This window comes from Mustela lutreola, chromosome 8 (assembly GCF_030435805.1).
Source record: "Mustela lutreola isolate mMusLut2 chromosome 8, mMusLut2.pri, whole genome shotgun sequence".
In the NCBI taxonomy this organism is placed as follows: domain Eukaryota; kingdom Metazoa; phylum Chordata; class Mammalia; order Carnivora; family Mustelidae; genus Mustela; species Mustela lutreola.
Genome location: NC_081297.1, coordinates 43,822,388 through 43,840,542, shown reverse-complemented (window position 1 = coordinate 43,840,542; position 18,155 = coordinate 43,822,388). Strand labels below are relative to the sequence as shown.

The window sequence follows — 18,155 nt, the reverse complement described above, 5'->3', positions numbered from 1 at the left end:
GATGGAAGTAGGCATGACTCTCAATAATTTATTTGTGGAGGAAGAGAAGCCGTCATGAAATGGAATTTAAGCAGTGACTTTCCCAAGGCTTACTCAATTTATTTGGGAACAGAGCCAGAGAAGTGCTTTCCTGTAACCTAAGAGAGAAATATACAGATGTGAGTGTCAGTAGTTGCGGATCATTGCCTTTTTTAACATGCTTAATTAATGAGCAAACTACGATCTTCTAGAAATACTTCTGCTTCAGACTTTAGGCAACAGATGATACAATAGCTATTAAGTGAGAGTGTCCAGTATGTAATTCTAAAAGATTCAATTAAATGTATTCAAACAAATCAAATTAGAAGTTGGTAAATGAATACTTTTGATTTGGATTAGTTACTTAGAAGGAAAAATGAAAATTCACCTACCTAGTTTTGGCTTTTAAATTATACTTTAACTGGGTATGAATGAGGACAAATGTGAACTAAGATACCAGGTGAAATTTTTGCGTATATTGCTAAAATTACATTTGCATGGCTGACAGTGGGATGTGCTTCTTTGTGGGAATGAAGTCATGGGATTTGGGTGAAAGTATCAGGTAGAAGTGGCCTGTTTCTCTTTAGAATTTCTTGTGCCTAAAAAAAATACTACATTTTATTTTTCAAGAAATGTCGCTTGCTAGTCTTTACTGTGATGTTCTTGTTGAATTTAGTGAGCTCTCCCCTCCCCACCATTACTAAAGTCAGGTAAGTATGTCAGTTTGTTAATTCAACATTAGTACTGGAAGCAAGATAAAAGTGAAGGTTCTTACAGCAACAACTCCTCTTCTGTTCTAGGTTTATGCTTTTAGAAGTAGTAGCAGATTGTTAAATGTGTGTTTTACACATATCCTATCAAAACTTCAATGGAAGACCAGGGAATTAAGTATTTATATATACTATTATATATAAATAGTATATTTATATTTATAATAAAAAAATCAGTACATTCTTTATCAATTTTCAGACAAATGTAATGAAGTAAACAGCATACAGGTTATATAGAATATAATTTATTTCTATAGCTCTTCAGTATCTGACCCTTGGGGGCACTGATTCATTCAATGGTTATTTTATTGAGTATTGTTCTAGGTACTTTTTTAGCCATTGGGGATACAGTAGTGAACAAAATTGACAGAAATCCCTGCCTTCATGGAACTACCTTCCAGATACCTTTTGGGGAGATGAGGAGAAAACTGGCAAAGGAAATTAATAAAAGGTCATTGGGTTAGGAAAAGCAGGAGAATGTGAGGTACTAGTAGTGACGGAGAGGAAGTTTTTAAGGAGAAGGCAATGATCGAGTGTGTCATTGTTTGAAGATGTGTCAGAGTGTTGGGTAAGGAAGAATTTTTCATGGTTCTAATGTCTAATAACAGAAGTATGAATAAATGCTATTTAGTGAGAGATGAAATAGATGTGTAGGACTTTGTCAGCTTTTTACTTCCCTGGGTTGATTTTTTAAAAACATATATTAAAGTTTTTATTCTTTTCAGAATAAAATAGGCAGTATAAGTATACTTATATAAGTATACTTATATTAAAGACAGATATGACATTTTTGTTATTTTGTTTTTTTAATATACTAATAACTTACACTCATTTAAAAAAAAAGGTAATGCACATACCAAATCAGAAAGTATACAAGAGTTCTTAGGGAAAAGTAAGTTTCCTGCCCCATCACATTATTCCTGAAGGCAGTGCAGTCACTGTTTCCAAGTTCTTGTTTTTTCCTAACCAGTGAAATTTTGTGCAATAATATGGTTTAGCTATTTTAAAATTGCATAAATGTAATGTATTTTATCTTTTTTTTTTTTTTTTTGGCAGGCTTAATATTTGTTTTCATAATTTAAGTCTAGCTTCTGAAGGCCTTTTGTTTTTATTTATAACAGCTTTATTGAGAGATAATTCATACACCAGACAGTTCACTCATTTAAAGTGTATAATTCATTTTTTTTGGTGTAACTATCACCACAATCAATTTTAGAGCATTTTCTTCACCCTCAAGAGAAGCTGTTATTTTCTGACCTTTAGTTTATGTATTCTTTTATATATTATGTGGGAAAAAAATGTTTGTGAAATACTTGCTTACCAACTAAATGGCAGTTAAGCCATTTAGTGTGTACTTTTAATGTTCTCTGACTGAATTGGATTATAGGTTTGTGTAAAAGTCAACTTAGATAGCATTTTATTTGGTTGAATACATGCTTGTGAAATGACTTGATTACGTGTCTTTTCATTATTCCTTCATTTATCACATATTTATTGAGTACCTTTTGTGTTCTAAGTCCTGGGCTAGGCCAGATGGAATCCATGATGAATAATGCACAGTGTCCCTTATTCTTAAGGAGTTTTATTCTGGTGAGAGAAGAGGAGTAATTAATAGGGGTTTGTGGGCTCCTGTGCTTCAGTAGGGTTCTACATCAGCTCATAGGATGAATTCCTAAACAGCATTGTTAGAGAATCTGAGATGAGATCTTAAGGATAATTAGGCTAAATGAACAGGGTGCAAGTAGAGGGAACAGGGTTTGTAAAGACCGAAGACCAGAAAGCTCTAGGGTGAATTGAGTGATTTGAAAATAGTTTGGTCTGCTGGAGTGTTGAGTGCTAGTGTGAGGTGTAGGTATCCTCCCTTCCTTATGTTAAATAGTGTATTGTCTTTTTATTTATTTTTTTTAAAGATTTCATTTATTTATTTGACAGAGACAGCAAGAGAGGGAATACAAACAGGAAGAGTGGGAGACGGAGAAGCAGGCTTCCCGCTGGGCAGGAAGCCCAGTGCGATGCGGGGCTCGATCCCATGACACTGGCATCAGGACCTGAGTCGAAGGCAGCTGCTCAACGACTGAGCCACCCAGGCGCCCCAGTAGCATGTTGTCTTGAAAAGCAAAATCATGGAGCACCTGGGTGCCTCAGACCTTAAGCGTCTGCCTTTGGATCAGGTCATGATCCCAGAGTCCTGGGATCAAGCCCCGTGGCCCCCTCCTTGCTCAGCCTGCTTCTCCCTCTCCTACTCCTCCTGCTGGTGTTCCCTCTCTCCCTATCACTCTGTCAGATAAATAAGTAAAATCATAAAAAGAGAAAGGCAAAACCATTACATTGTTAATTTGCTTAAACTCTATGGATTGCTGTCACTTTGTAGCTGTATAACTTTGGGTGAATTACTTTACTGTTTAAAACTCAGTTAATTTTCTCATCCATAAAATGGGAAAAATAGTCCTACTTCATGTGATTGTTGTGTAGAATAAATGAAATAATACTCATAAAGCTTTTTTTTCTTAAAAGTATTTATTTATTTATTTGACAGATCACAAGTAGGCAGAGAGGCAGGCAGAGAGAAACGGGGAAGCGGGCTCCCCACTGAGCAGAGAGCCCGATGCAGGGCTCAACCCCAGGACCCTGGGATCATGAGCTGAGCTGAAGACAGAGGCTCTCACCCACTGAGTCACCCAGACACCCCAATACTCATAAAGCTTTTAATAAAGTGTTTGGAATATACTAAGTACTCAGTAAAAATCAACACCCTGATGGTGATGATAGGGTATGGTGATGGTGGTAATTGAGGCCTGATTTGTGGAATTCCTTTAGGATATTGAGGAGCCCCAGGGTGTTCTCAGGAGACTGGAAAATGATACCTATCTTTCTTTTTTTTTTTTTTTTTTTAAGATTTTATTTATTTATTTGACAGAGAGAGAGAGAGAGAGAGAGCGAGCGAGCAGGGAGAGTAGGAGTGGGAGAAGCAGGCTCACCGCCTAGCAGGGAGCCCGATGAGGGACTTGATCCCAGGATCCCGGGATCATGACCTGAGCCGAAGTTAGACGTGTAACGACTAGCCACCCAGGTGCCCCGATACTTGTCTTTTTAACACTTTTTCTGAGAGGAATGAAATGAATACTAAAAACTTTAGGCTGGCACTGTCCAATAGAACTTTCGGTGATGATAGAAACGTTTTATATCCCATTCGGTACAGAAGCTGCTGGTCCTGTGTGCTTACTGAACACTTCCAGATGTGGCTCGTGTAAGTGTTGAGAAATAATTAAAATTGTTAATTTTGTTAAGATTAATTTAAATAGCCACTGTAACTAGTGATTAGTGTATTGGGCAGCATGGCAGTATGTTTATAGATTGATGACTATGATACTAAACTCTGGCAGTGTTTTAGCATACATTATTTAAAAAGTAGTTTCAGGGGCGCCTGGGTGGCTCAGTGGGTTAAGCCTGTGCCTTCAGCTCAGGTCTTGATCCCAGGGTCCTGGGATTGAGCAGCGCATTGGGCTCTCTGCTCAGCAGGGAGCCTGCTTTCCTTCCTCTCTCTCTCTGCCTGCCTCTCTGCCTACATGTGATCTCTCTCTCTGACAAATAAATAAATAAAATCTTTAAAAAAAAGTTTCAGAGAGTGTCTGGGGGCTCAGTTGGTTAAGCATCAACTCATGATTTCAGCTCAGGTCATGATCTTGGGGTCATAGGATAGAACCCTATGTTGGCCTCTGAACTCAACTCAGAGTCTGCTTCAGATCCCTCCACTCCTCTGTGCTCTTTCTCAAATAAACAAATCTTAAAGAAAAAGAAAAGGTAGTTTTAGAAGCCTTGTTAAAGGATATAGTGATCACTGGAATATAGCGTGGATTCATGAGGTCACTTCAGATAATAATTTCCATTTCCTAGAGTTGACATGGTTCCTAAGCTGATAAGGAAATGTAGTTGTAATTTATCTAGACTTTACCTCAATCTTTTCATGCTGTCTTTGTGGAAAATATGAGCTATTTTATGAGAACAAGGACTGTCCTATGTTCTCTACTGAACAAATAGTAGATACTTGTTAAATATTTGATGAATGAATGATTGTAAGACAATTAAGTGAATTCCCAACTGGCTGTGAATGGATATACCCAGAGAATAGAGTTGCTTACTGAGAATGATGGGTTTGAGGAACCGGTATTAGATGACTCATCCATGTGTGTATTGAGATAACCCAGGAGCGGTGATGTTAAAGACAGTGGCAGTGGGAAGTAATTGCCAGCCATCTACCCACTGAGTGTGGAGGATGTCCAGGTCATTAGCTGAAAAGGCAGAGGTAGAAGACTGTGTTGCTGAAAAGCATGAGAATCAGAGAAACAAAGATTTTACATGGGAGTTCAGGATTTTACATGGTCTGGAGGTGGCATGGGAAGAAAGAAGGGTACTGGTCTCATTTCCCAACATTGAATGCGGAATGTGAGAGACTTAATAGCCTCCACTTTAAAGGGCTGCTTGGAAAGAGGGTCCTGGGAAAATCAGTTTTCAGTTAAGGCAGAGAGGCAGTAAAAACTTTCGGAAGAGTTTCTTCATAATGGAACACAGTTCCTTGAGAGTATTTTTCCACCTTCCTGGCTTCGAGTCAGTTAAATTAACTTATTTACGTATTTACGTATGTATTTATTTATTTATTTATTTATTTTAGGTAGGCTTTACTACTGATTGAGCCAGCCAGGCACTCCTCATCACTTAAACTTTATTTATTTTTAAAACATATGTGTGTATGTAATCTCTGCACCCAACATGGGGCTTGAACTCATGACCTAGAGATTAAGACTTGCATGTTCTTCAAACTGAGCCAGCCAGGCACCCCATCATTTAAGCTTTAAAATATCTGTCTCTTCTTAACAAAAAACTCGTCTCCCATCTTCATACTTTCTCTAAGTTGCTGTCCGCTTTATAGCCACACTTTTTAGAAGACTTATCTACATTTGTTATATTGTCTCCATTTCTTTGCCCGTGATTCTCTTCTTAACCTATTGTTTCTGTCTTCACAATTTCATTAAAACTTTCTTGCTCAGTTACTAATGTGTTTAAAGCCAATAGTTATTTTTTTGTCCTCTTATTTAACATTTTAGCTGTACTAGTTTTCTATTGCTATGCAACAAATTACCCTCCCAACTTAACTTAAAACAACAAACATTTGTTGTTTCACAGTATCTGTGGGTCAGGCATTTGGGTGTGGTATGTCTGATTCAGGGTCACTCATAAGGCTGCAATCAAATGTTGACTAGGATTGCAGTCATCCCAGAGCTCCACTGGGGGAGGGTCTGTTTCCAAGCCCAAGCATTTGGCTGTTGGCAGGCCTGAGGTCCTTGTTGGTTGTTTACTGAAGAAATCAATCTTGCCATTTGGGTCTCTGCAACATGGCACCTTGCTTCTAGATTGAGAACTCTGTGGAGGAGGAGCAGAGGTAGTAGCCAGTTTTTTGTAACCTATTCTTGGTAGTGCCAGTCTCTCACTTGCTCTATTCTTTTCTTTAGAATGGACTCTCCAAGGTCCGACACACGCAAGGAGGGGTTCCACAAGTGTGAATACTAAGAGGCAGAGATAATTCAGAGCCATTGTCAAGATTGCCTATCCCACCAGCATTTGATCCAGCTAATTTCTCCTTCTTTGTAATGCTCATTTCTTTTACTCTCTTTAGATCATGCTTCTGTGTTTTTTCCTGGTTTTTGGCTTTCTTTTCTGTCACCTTTGTTGAATCCTTCCTTAGCCATTCATTAAATGTGTGAATTTCTGTGAGTGATCTCATCTCCTATCTCATTTTTCAGCTACATGCTGAGTATTCATTTTTCTGACTTCAGCTTTTACCTCTTTGCTGACTGTAAGGACCATTGTTAGTCAGTATTTCCATTTGGATGCCGCTTAAACTCAGCACATCCAAAGCTGGTATTCTTGATTTCTCTTTATTCTTTTTTTTTTTTTTTTTTTTTTTTTTTTTTAAAGATTTCTCTTTATTCTTATACCTTCCATTTTATTGTTCCTATTGACTTTATAAAAGTCATTGGTGTTCAGTGATGGTGTAAATGTTTTTAATGAGGTAGTGCATCCCCTTTCAGATTCTAAGCATTGACTGAATGTTTGCTAGGTGGTTTTTAAGTTTCCTTCCCATTTTGAGTTACTGTGTTGGTAACTAGTGAAGATTTTTGATTAGGAGACACATGATCGGACTGTGCTTTGAAATGTAGCAACTCTTGAATTCATTAAAAAAAATACTTATAAGGGCAGTTTTAGGTACACAGCAAAACTGAGTGGAGGGTACAGAGATTTCCCTACTCCCACCCCACATATGCAGAGCTTTCTCCATTATCATCTCCCACCAGAGTGATATATTTACTACAGTTGAGCCTTGATCAACACATCATTATCTCCCAAAGTCCATATGAACTCTCATTTTTAGTGGTTGACCAAGAAGGAAACTAAACTTGGTATTCCTTTTGGTTTTTTTTATTATGGTGGGCTATGCGATGAATAGACAGTGGTTTTCATCAGATAGTCCTTTATATGTATTATTTACATTTTCCCTTATTTTATTGTATCACTTTTTTTTGTTTAAAAGACCTTTGTATGGAAATTAGGTAACTGGACAAAAATTGTCTGAACCTCAGTTAAACATTTCTGAAATTGTGAAAATATTTCAAGAAATAAGTTTGGACCTTAAACATAATTTTATTGTAGTAGTATAGTTTATTGTGAAGGAATTAATTTCTCCTTGAAGTCCTTCTTTAATGTAACACACATACAGGAAAACGTATAAAACAAATATATAGCTTAACTTATGAAACAAACACTTGTGTAACCATCATCTAGGTCAAACACTAGCACCTTGCCATGATTCCACAGACTTTGTTTGCCTCTTCCCAGTTACATAAAGATAATTGTTGTCTTGACTTTTATGGGAAACATTTTTTGCTTTTCTTTCTTACATAAACCTATATTTAGTTTTGTCTGTTTTTCCATTTTATATTTATGGGATCATATTGTATGTATTTTATGCTTGGTTGCTTTGACTCAGCATTTTGTGAGATTTAGGTTTGTTGTTTTTAGCTGTAGTTTGTTCATTTTCATTGCTAAATAGTCTTCCATTGTATAAATACACCACAATTTATCCATATATCAATGATGGATATTTAGGTTGTTTCCAATTTTGGGTCATTATGAATTATGCCACTGTGGCCATTCTTGTACAGGTTTTGCGGTGCATATGTTTCTGATGACTGTAAGAGCCTGGAGTGAAACTTCTGAGTCATAGAGTATGTCTAAGTGGAGTTTTAGTAGATAATTGCCAAACAATATTCCTTTGTAGTCTGCAAACTTAACTGCCCCAAAACAATATTTGAGGGTTCCTTTTGTTCTATATCTTTGCCAGTATTTGGTATTGTCAGTGTTACTGATAGCAGCTATTCTGGTAGATTTATGGTGATATCGCATGGTTTAATTTGCATTTTATTGATAACTAGTGAAGTTGAATAACTTTGTCTTTTGGTCATTTGAATCGTTTTATGAAGTGCTTATTAAAAAAATACTTTGCTCAATTTCCTGTTTTGCTCAATTTTCTGTTTTTAAAAATTTTTTTTCTTTTTTTGTTGTTTTGTTCTTTTTTCTTTTTAAAAAGATTTTATTTATTTATTTGACAGACAGAAATCACAAGTAGGCAGAGAGGCAGGCAGAGAGAGAGGGGGAAGCAGGCTCCCTGCTGAGCAGAGAGCCCAATGCGGGGCTCCATTCCAGGACCCTGAGATCATGACCTGAGCTGAAGGCAGAGGCTTTAACCCACTGAGCCACCCAGGCGCCCCATGTCTTTTTTGTTCTAATTAATTTATACGAGTTATATATTTTGGGTATGACCCCTTTGTTGGTTATTTGTGTTGCAAATACTCCATGCTGATCTGTTGCTTGGTATTTTGCCTCTCAGTGGTGTCTTTTGAAGAACAAGATTTTTTAAAAAAATATTTTATTATTTACTTGAGAGAGTGAGCAAGAGAGAGAGCACAGCTGGGGGGAGGGGCAGAGAGAGAGGGAGAAGCAGACTTTTCACCGAGCAGGGAGCCTGACATGGGGCTCAGTTCCAGGATCTCCGGATCATGACCCTAAGGTAGACACTTAATTGACTGAGCCACCGAAGCATCTCTTAAAGAACAAGATTCTTAATTTTAGTGTAGTCCAATTAACATTTTTCTTTATGGTTAGTGCTTTTTTTGGTCTGCATTCAGAATCATTCCCTACCCTAAGGTCATGAAGTTATTCTCGTTCACTGTTTTCTGGAAGTGTCATTGTTATATAGCACTATGGTCTGCCTGTAATTGATTTTTTTGGTGTATGCTCTGAGGTAGGAGTTGTGGTTTATTTTTCTCCTGTATGGTTAACTGATTTTCTCAGCACCATTTGTTGACAATTGTTTCCTTTTCAAATTGCTTTGTTGGGGTGCCTGGGTTGCTCAGTCAGTTAAGCATCCAACTGTTGGACTATTGGTTTCGGCTTAGGTCATGGTCTCAGGGTCCTGGGATCAAGCTCTGTGCTCAGCGTGGAGTCTGCTTGGGATTCTTCCCTTCCTCCTGCCCCCTCCACCTCTCCTGCCAGCTTGTGTACTCTTGTTCTCTCTTGCGCTCTCTCTCAAAAAAATAAATAAAATTAAAACAAACGAAAGCGAAGAACTGCTCCGTAATAAATTAAGGCCCTCTATTCTGTTCCACTGGTTTCTATCTTGGTCCAGTGCCAGACTGTTTTAATTACTGTAGCTTTATAGTAAGTCTTAATACCTGGTAGAGTAAGTGCTCCCACTTTGTTCTATTTTTCAAGAATTCTTCTTCTTCTTTTTTTTTTTTTTTTCCAAGTAAGCTCTAGGCCAAAGAGGGTCTTGAACTCATGAACCTTGAGATCAGGAGTTGCATGCTCTACTGACTGAGCCAGCAAGGCACCTGAAGAATGTCTTCACATTGAATGTTAGTGACTCTCATGGTCAGTAATCAAGACAGTGTGGTATCAGCATAGGGATAGCCATATGCGACAGTGGAACAGAGTAGAGTCCAGAAATGAATCAACATATTTATGATTAATAAATTTTCAATAAAGGTGCCAAGGTAATTCAGTGGAAGAAAGGATAGTCTTTTTAATGGAAAGTACTACAACAATTGAATATCAGCATGCCAAAAAAATGAAACTCAAACCTTACCTCATAGGAGAAGATCTTTGAGACTTGGGTTAGGAGATAATTTCTCAGATATAACACCAAAGGCATGACTCAGAAAAATATTGATAAATTGGCCTTTATCAAAATTTAAAAATTTTGCTTTTCAAAATAACCCATTAAGAAAATAAAACAAACCATGAATGAGAGAAAATATTTGCAAATACTTTATCTGATAAAGGACTTGCATCCAGAATATCTAAAGATCTCATAACTAAGTAGTAAGACAAATAACTCTCCCCAAAATGGGCAAAAGATTTGAATAGACAGCTTCATCAGTGAAAATTGGCTAATGGTAAGCACTTGAAAGAGATACTGATTATCATTAGTCATTAGGGAAATGCAAATTAAAATTACAATGTGTAACTACTGCTACTAGAATGTGTTACTTTAGCCACTAGAATGGCTAAAATAAAAAAATTGAAATACCAAAAATGTATCAGGGATGTAGAGAAATTGGGATTTTTGTGTATTGTTGGTGGGAATGTTAAACGTCACAGGAATTTTGGAAAATAGTTTGGTAGGTTCTTAAGTTGAACACACATTTACACATACACACTCTGTATCTTCAACACACTATGTATCATTCAACTCTTAAGTATCTATCCAAGGGAAATGAAAACATATATCCCCACAAACACTTGTCTACATATATTCGTAACAGCCTTATTCTTGGTAGTAAAAACTGGAAGCAAGCCACATGTCCATCAGCTGGTCAGTTGATAAAATATGGTGTATTCATATAATGGAATACTACTGAGCAGTAAAAAGGAACAGACTACTAATTTAACAAAATAAACCTCAAAAGTGTTTAGCTGAGTGAAAAGACTGCCAGTTTATAATTTTACTTACATGAAATTTCTAGAAAAGCCTATATTGCTGAGGCTAGGCGTGCAAATGAAGACTTGGCTACAAGGGTGCATAAGGGAACTTACTGAGATGATAAAAATGTAAAACTGGAATGTGGTGATGGTTGCACAACTGCATGAATTTACTAAACTCCTCAAACTAGATACTTAAAATGGATGAGTGTTATGGTATGTAAGTTTTGGCTTAATGAAGCTGTTCTTTAAAAAAATGTTTTGGGCGCCTGGGTGGCTCAGTGGGTTGAGCCTCTGCCTTCGGCTCAGGTCATGATCTCAGGGTCCTGGGATCAAGGCCCGCATCGGGCTCTCTGCTCAGCGGGGAGCCTGCTTCTCTCTCTCTCTCTCTGCCTGCCTCTCTGTCTACTTGTGATCTCTCTCTGTCAAATAAATAAATAAAATCTTTAAAAAAAAAAAAAAAAAAATGTTTTGGTTGGGGTGCCTGGGTGGCTTAGTTGTTAAGCGGCTTCCTTCAGCTTAGGTCATGATCTTGGGGTCCTGGGATCGAGCCCTACATTGGGCTGTCTGCTCAGCGGGAAGCCTGCTTCTCCCTCTCCCTTTCCCCTTGCTTGTGTTCCCTCTCTTATTGTGACTCTCTCTGTCAAATAAATAAAATCTTAAAAAAAAAATGTTTTGGTTATTTTAGATTAAGTTTGTCAAGTTAAAATTAAGTGTTGGTGAAAAAGAGAGAAAGAAAGGGAAAGAAATGTTAGTGTCCTGATTGAAGTTACATTGCATTTATAGATTAATTTGGGTAGAATTACTTCCTCATAATGTGGAGTGTTTGAATCGCTGAATATGGTATTTTCATTTATTTGTTTTTCACATCTCGGTAATGTTTTATAGTTTGTTGTGCATTATTCTTACACATCTTTTGTAGATTAATCTTAGGTGTCTGATGGCATTATAAATGGGATTTTATTTATTTTTAAAAGTTTTATTTATTTGAGAGAGAGAGTATGTGTGCATACACGAGCAAGAGGAGGGGCAGAGAGAGAAGGACAAGCAGACTCCCAACTGAGCAGGGAGCCCAACTCGAGATTCAGTCCCAGGACCTCAGGATCATGACCTGAGCCAAAGGCAGTTGTTTAACCAACTGAGCCACCCAAGCACCCGTATAAGTGGGATTTTTAAAAAAAGATTTTATTTATTTATTTGATAGCACACAGGTAGGGGGAGTGGCAGGCAGAGGGAGAGGGAGAAGCAGGCCCCCTGCAGAGCAGGAAGCCCAGTGTGGGTCTTAATCCCAGGACCCTGCGATCATGACCTGAGCTGAAGGCAGATGCTTAACAAACTGAGTCATCCATGGGTCCCTAAATGGAATTTTAAAATACATTTTACTTTCTGTTTGTTGTTGACATATGGAATAAAATTGAATTTGAGTATTGGTTCTATTTTGCCAGGTTTTGACCAAATCTTATGAATTCTGAAAACTTTATCTGTAGGCTCTCTTGGATTTCCTTCTTATGTAATCATGTCATTTGTGAATAATGACTGTTTTGTGTCTTTCCTTGCTGTTCTTATACTTTTTCTTGTCTTACTTTGGCGAGGCTCTGTGGTGTGTTGTTGAGTGGAGGGGCAATAAGAGAGATCCTTGTTATTTTCCTGTCTCAAAGGGGTTTAACTTTTCACTATTAAGTATGATGTTGTCAAGGGTATACACATAAGACAAGGCCTGACTGATTTAACTGATACAGATACAGTGAACCCTTTAGACTTAAGCAGTTTATCTTACATGAGCAGTGGAAAAGTGAATAAGCCAAAGGTGCCAGTTCCCTGTGACCCTTGTTTCACACATCAAAAAAGTCAATACCAGAACAAAAACCTTGCCAGTGAATACAGTGGGGTACCCTATTGATGGAAGAGCCCATTCAAATTTGCCACAAAGCAATTTTGTGTTCTATAGCTCTATTCTGAGATGGGCAGGCTGAAAGTCACGTAATGAGAAACTGTCTCATGTCATCCTCTAGGAGAGATAGAAAAGCGATGGGAGATGGTCTAGTAGTAGCTCCTTATGGGCCTCCCATCCTTTCCTGTTCTGGGGGGATTAAGAGGCATTCTGCCCAGACTTAAGTATGGTACAAGTTGCAAAAAAAAATGGAACAGCAGGGGCACCTGGGTGGCTCAGTGGGTTAAGCCTCTGCCTTCAGCTCAGGTCATGATCTCAGGATCCTGAGATCAAGAGCCCCATATCCGGCTCTCTGCTCAGCGGGGAGCCTGCTTTCCTCCCTCTCTCTGCCTGCCTCTCTGCCTACTTGTGGTCTCTGTCTGTCAAGTAGATAAATAAAATCTTTAAAAAAAAAAAAAAAGGAACAGCAGAGCTCTTTCTCTGCAGATATTTATTTGCTTTTGCACATGTCCTTTATTAGATTAAGACATTTCCTTCTATTCCTAATACAAGGTTTTTAATCATAAGTAAATGCTAAAAATCTGCCTGATGCTTTTTCATATCTATTGAGACAGATACTTTTTTTTTTTTTCTTAACCTGGTACTGTGGCTTATTACATGGATTTTTGAAATGGAATTTCTACTGAGTAAGAGTTTCTTAACATTGCTTTTATAAGCTTTCACTTTAGGAAAAAACTATTGACAGAGACTTTTGTTTTCTTGGACGGTTTGCCTTTTTTCTCCCTTAAGTATAATTTTGCCCTTGTACATATAGAATTTACTGTTGCTGACCTTTTCAAGGAAGAGACTGATTTGAACTTAAAATTGGCCAGTAAGTTATTAGAGATCTAAGAGAATAAAAAATTTGTATGAAAGAAGTAGGTATGTTTTGACCTCTCTTTGAGTATATCCCTTCATATCTTTTAGGATACATCCCTACAGATGCCACATAGGTGACCTTTCTGCCTTCATGGCAATATTGACTTCACTTTGATTAGTGGCAGATCATTTTGAGTATTTCAAATAGTTTTTCATTCCTTTTCTGAACTGCTTTATTAAATATAGGCCAAACCTTTGCTTGATGTTTTTCTTCCCTGAATAAGAAGAAAGAATGATTGAAAGGAGAGTTATTGACCGTTTCACTCAATTTGTTCAGGTGGCTTTTCTAATGGTCTGCTGGTTAATTTTATAGTATTGCCAAGTTTCTGAACCCATTTTGAAATAATTTGGTTATGGTAAGGCTTGGTATTTTTTAATTTTAATAGAGCAGCAATTTTTCTCTGTTTCCCTGATTATTACTAACAAAAGTTAACTGAAAACAAACTGCTAGTTTAAATGGGAAGAACAAACTGCTAGTTTCCAGAGGGGGGGGATGGGTGGAGGGATGGGTGAAATAGATAATGGGGATTAAGAAGTAAAAACTTCCAGTTATAAGATAAATAACTCATGGAGATGAAACGTACAAGGTAGGGAATGTAGGCAATATTATTCTAATAATGTTTGGTGGTAGATGGTGACTATGTTTATGGTGGTGAGCACTGAGTAATGTATAGAATTGTTGAATCAGTATGTTGTACACCTGAAACTAATATAACACTGAAGGTTAATTATACTTAAAAAAACAAGTTAGTGGAAAATGATATAAATTCTTTAGGTTTGTATTCACAAATGTGAGGTAAGTATATAAATATTTATTTCTACATTGCAAGTATGTGTGTATAGTTTTGAAAGTACCAATCAAGATTTTCTTGAAAAATTCAAAAGTGGGTTGATTCATGTTAAAATTTTTTGAATAATATAACAAAAGTATCTACTCTACCGAATTTTTATTTTCATAGTTGTTCAAAAGTAGTACATATCTCTTTCCTTTTTTCTTTTTTTCCCTTTCTTCCCTCATTCAAAAAAGATACATGGACAATTTAGTATACTTTGTTAGTATACTATGTGTATTATGTTCTATCTTAGCAATATAATGTTTGAAACATTGTCTCTGCCCTCAGGATGCTAGTAGACTGGGAAGGCAGACAAGTAAACAGGCAGTGTTAGTGGAGTATGATAAGCGGTAATGATAGGACAAGAACTGTCGTGGAAGGGAGTGGTGAAAGATGAAGTTGGTGATTGGGTTTGGATCATGAAGGGCTTTGTAAATCATGTTAGAGTCTGGAATTTTACCTTGGGGCAATGGCAAGACTTTGGAGATGAATAAAGGAAATGTTTATATTTACATTTTATGAAGAGTAGGTAGGAGGAAGCTAAGTGAGGAGGCCAGCTAGGAGGTTGTGGCCTCAATCCATATAGTAGAAGTGGAAATAGGGAAGCAGACAGAATGGAAACCTTTAGAGAACGCAGGACTCTAATTCAGAGTGTGTGTGTGTGTGTGTGTGTGTGTGTACATGTGCTTTTATGGGGGAAAGGACAGTTGATGGGGAGGAAGGAGACTAAGTTGACTTACAGACTTTCACATGGAGCACAAAGAACAGTGCTGTCCAGTTAGGAGCCACTAGTCATATATGGCTACTTAAATTTAAAGTAATTTAAATCAAATAAGACATAAAATTCAGTTCTTCGGTTGTACTAGCCATATTTCATGTGCTTAATAGCCAAATGGGACTCTGTATTGGAAAGTGCAGATACAGAACATTTTCATTGTTGCAGAGAGTTCTGTTGTACAGCACTAGTCTGCAGTTTTTGTACCTACTACCTTTTCCCCAGAAGGAAGTCAAAATAATAGGTGGTATTTGCCTAAATCTCCTAAGAATTCTGGCTCCACAATATTTTAAGAGATTCTGTGAGTCTCACATAGTTGTAACCATCACCACCAGCACCAGTCGTCATCAGATCTAGAACATTTCTGTAATTAGAGATGGTTGGTTGGAGTGTTGAACTAGAGGGATTGTCATGCCATTTACTGAACTACTGATTGCTGTGGTGAGGAGGACAGCAGGGACCTCTAGAAGGTATTGGCCAATAGAAATATGACAGCAGGGACCTCTAGAAGGTATTGGCCAATAGAAATATGGCCAATAGAAAAATAGCCATGTATTAAAATTGTAGTATTCACATTACAAAGAGAAACTATTAGATCTTATAATTTTTGTAACATTTTATTTAACTTAATACATTCTAAATATCATTTTCAACATGTTAAAACATATTTAAAAAACTATTAATGAGCAATTTTACATTATTTTTTCATACTGAGTTTTTGAAATGGGTTGTATACCTTTTTAATAGCGTATCTGTTCTTGTTTTTAAAATAAATTTATTGTTTTAGTAATCTCTACATTCCGATCATGGGGCCTGAACTCATAACCCTGATCAAGAGCTGCATGCTGTTTCGCTCAGGTGCCCCCTTTACAGCACATCTTAATTTACATGCTAACTTTTTAACCAGAAATACTTAATCTACATTTAGATTTCATAAAATTTGCAGTTGAAAAAGTGGCTTCACATACCCAACATTTTCCAAACATGCTTAAACATTTTCTAGTAACTGAATTATCAGTTTTTCAGGATAGCTTTTATTTTTATTTATTTTTTTCAAAAATTTAATTTGAGAGAGAGCGAGCAAGCATAAGCCATGGGGGCGGGTGGGGTGGGGAAAGGAGAAATAAGGAGGAAAGAAGCAGATTCCCCGCTGAGCAGGTAACCTGACTCAGGGTTCAGCATGACAGGGTTGGGGTGGGGGCTCTATCCCAGGACCCTGGCATCATGACCTGAGCCAAAGGCAGGCACTTAACTGACTGAGCCACCAGGTACCCCTAAATTGAACTTTTAATTACAGTGACATAAAATTAAAAATTCAGTTCCTCAGTTTCACTAGCCACATTTTAAGTGCTCAACAACTAACTCCATGTGGCTAGTGACTACCATGTTGGGCAATCCAGTTCTGGAATAACCAAGTGCATTCCCTTGATAGTTGGAAATTCAGGTCTGGAGCTCAGGAAAGAGGTATAGAAACAGACAGCTAGATGGCAGGGACTGTGAGGAATGGGGAGAGAAATAAATTTGTGATTTAGGACAAATAAGTATTAACTTTTTTGGTGCTTCATTAAAAACCTGTAAATGCTTCTGGTATGATTTAAAATAGTAGCTGAGTATGCAGCATATTGTAGTGGTTAAGAAAGAGTCAGGTTTTGTGATCATGGGCAATTTACTGAGCCTTTTTAAGCCTTAGTTTCTTCATCTAGAAATGGAATAATCTTTTTCTCTGAAAGGTTTGCTGGAAGGGTTATAGGAAGAATCCATGGTAAGTATTTACCATGTATAATACCATGTCTCATTTCTAAGTTTCCATTTCTTTCTTGGACTGTACCATCAATTTAATAATTTCTTTATTTTTTGAAGATTTATCCACTTGAGAGAGAGATCTTGAGAGTGTGGGCAGTGGGAGGGGCAGAGTGAGATGGAGAGAGAAACTCAAGCAGACTGTGCACTGAACACAGAGACTGATGGGGCACCCAATCCATAACCCTAATATCACCACCTGAGCTGAAATCAAGTCAGATGCCCAACTGACTATGCCATCCAGGCTCCCCTTAATAATTTGTTTTTAAAAAATATATACATGTTGTTGATGTACACTGAATCCTAGTTTCAGGAACTTTAAATTATGAAAGAATGTTTAATTTAAAATAGAGGAAGTTAGGGTGCCTGAGTGGCTCAGGTTGGTTAAGCGTCTGCCTTGGGCTCATGTCATAATCCCAGTGTCTGGGATTGAGCCCCGCATTCAGCTTTCTGCTCAGTGGGTCTCCCTCTACCTGTTGCTCCCCCTGCTTGTGCAAGCACTCTTTCTTTCTGTCAAATAAATAAATCTCTAAAAAATAGAGGAAATATACTTATGTTCATACTGATGAGTGCTGATTATGATCCACATACTATGTTGAATGCTTTAAATGATGTGAAAAGTTTTTTTTTAAAAAGGTACAGTGTAGCATATTTCTGTTGTAAAGTTTCACATAACCAGATTTTGTAATAGAAAATACATTTTAATTCTGGGACTTTGAAGTACATTATGGTCTACATCTTTTTTTAGGTAGTCCAGGAACCATTGAATTCTGTTTGAATCTCTTTGGATCTCTTAATTAAACTTATGATTTTGTACTATTTAAGAGTCTGTAATTCTATATTTGTGTATATATGTATAAAGAATTATTAAAAAAAATAACCTTGGTGGAGTTTATTCAGAGAACTGTGGTAACAGGAGAAAAATGGACTCTCAAAGAGAAAAGAATTACAATTTTTACTGGCTCTGCAGTTCTTTCTCTCAAGTCTTTTCCTGAAGTCCTATCTTGCTCATTATATCTGGCAGTGTGCCATTTTTCAAGTGTGCTGGTAAAGACAAACATTTTTATAATGCTTACCCCATATGTTGAATACCTCGCAAGTCCTGAGAAATCTTG

At 37.3% G+C, this 18,155-nt stretch overlaps 1 protein-coding gene across 13 annotated transcripts in view; it reads left to right on the top strand.

Annotated features, from left to right (window-relative positions):
* ERC1 (ELKS/RAB6-interacting/CAST family member 1) overlaps positions 1 to 18,155 on the top strand; it is a 558,216-nt gene that overhangs the window by 1,983 nt on the left and 538,078 nt on the right. The window lies entirely within an intron of this gene.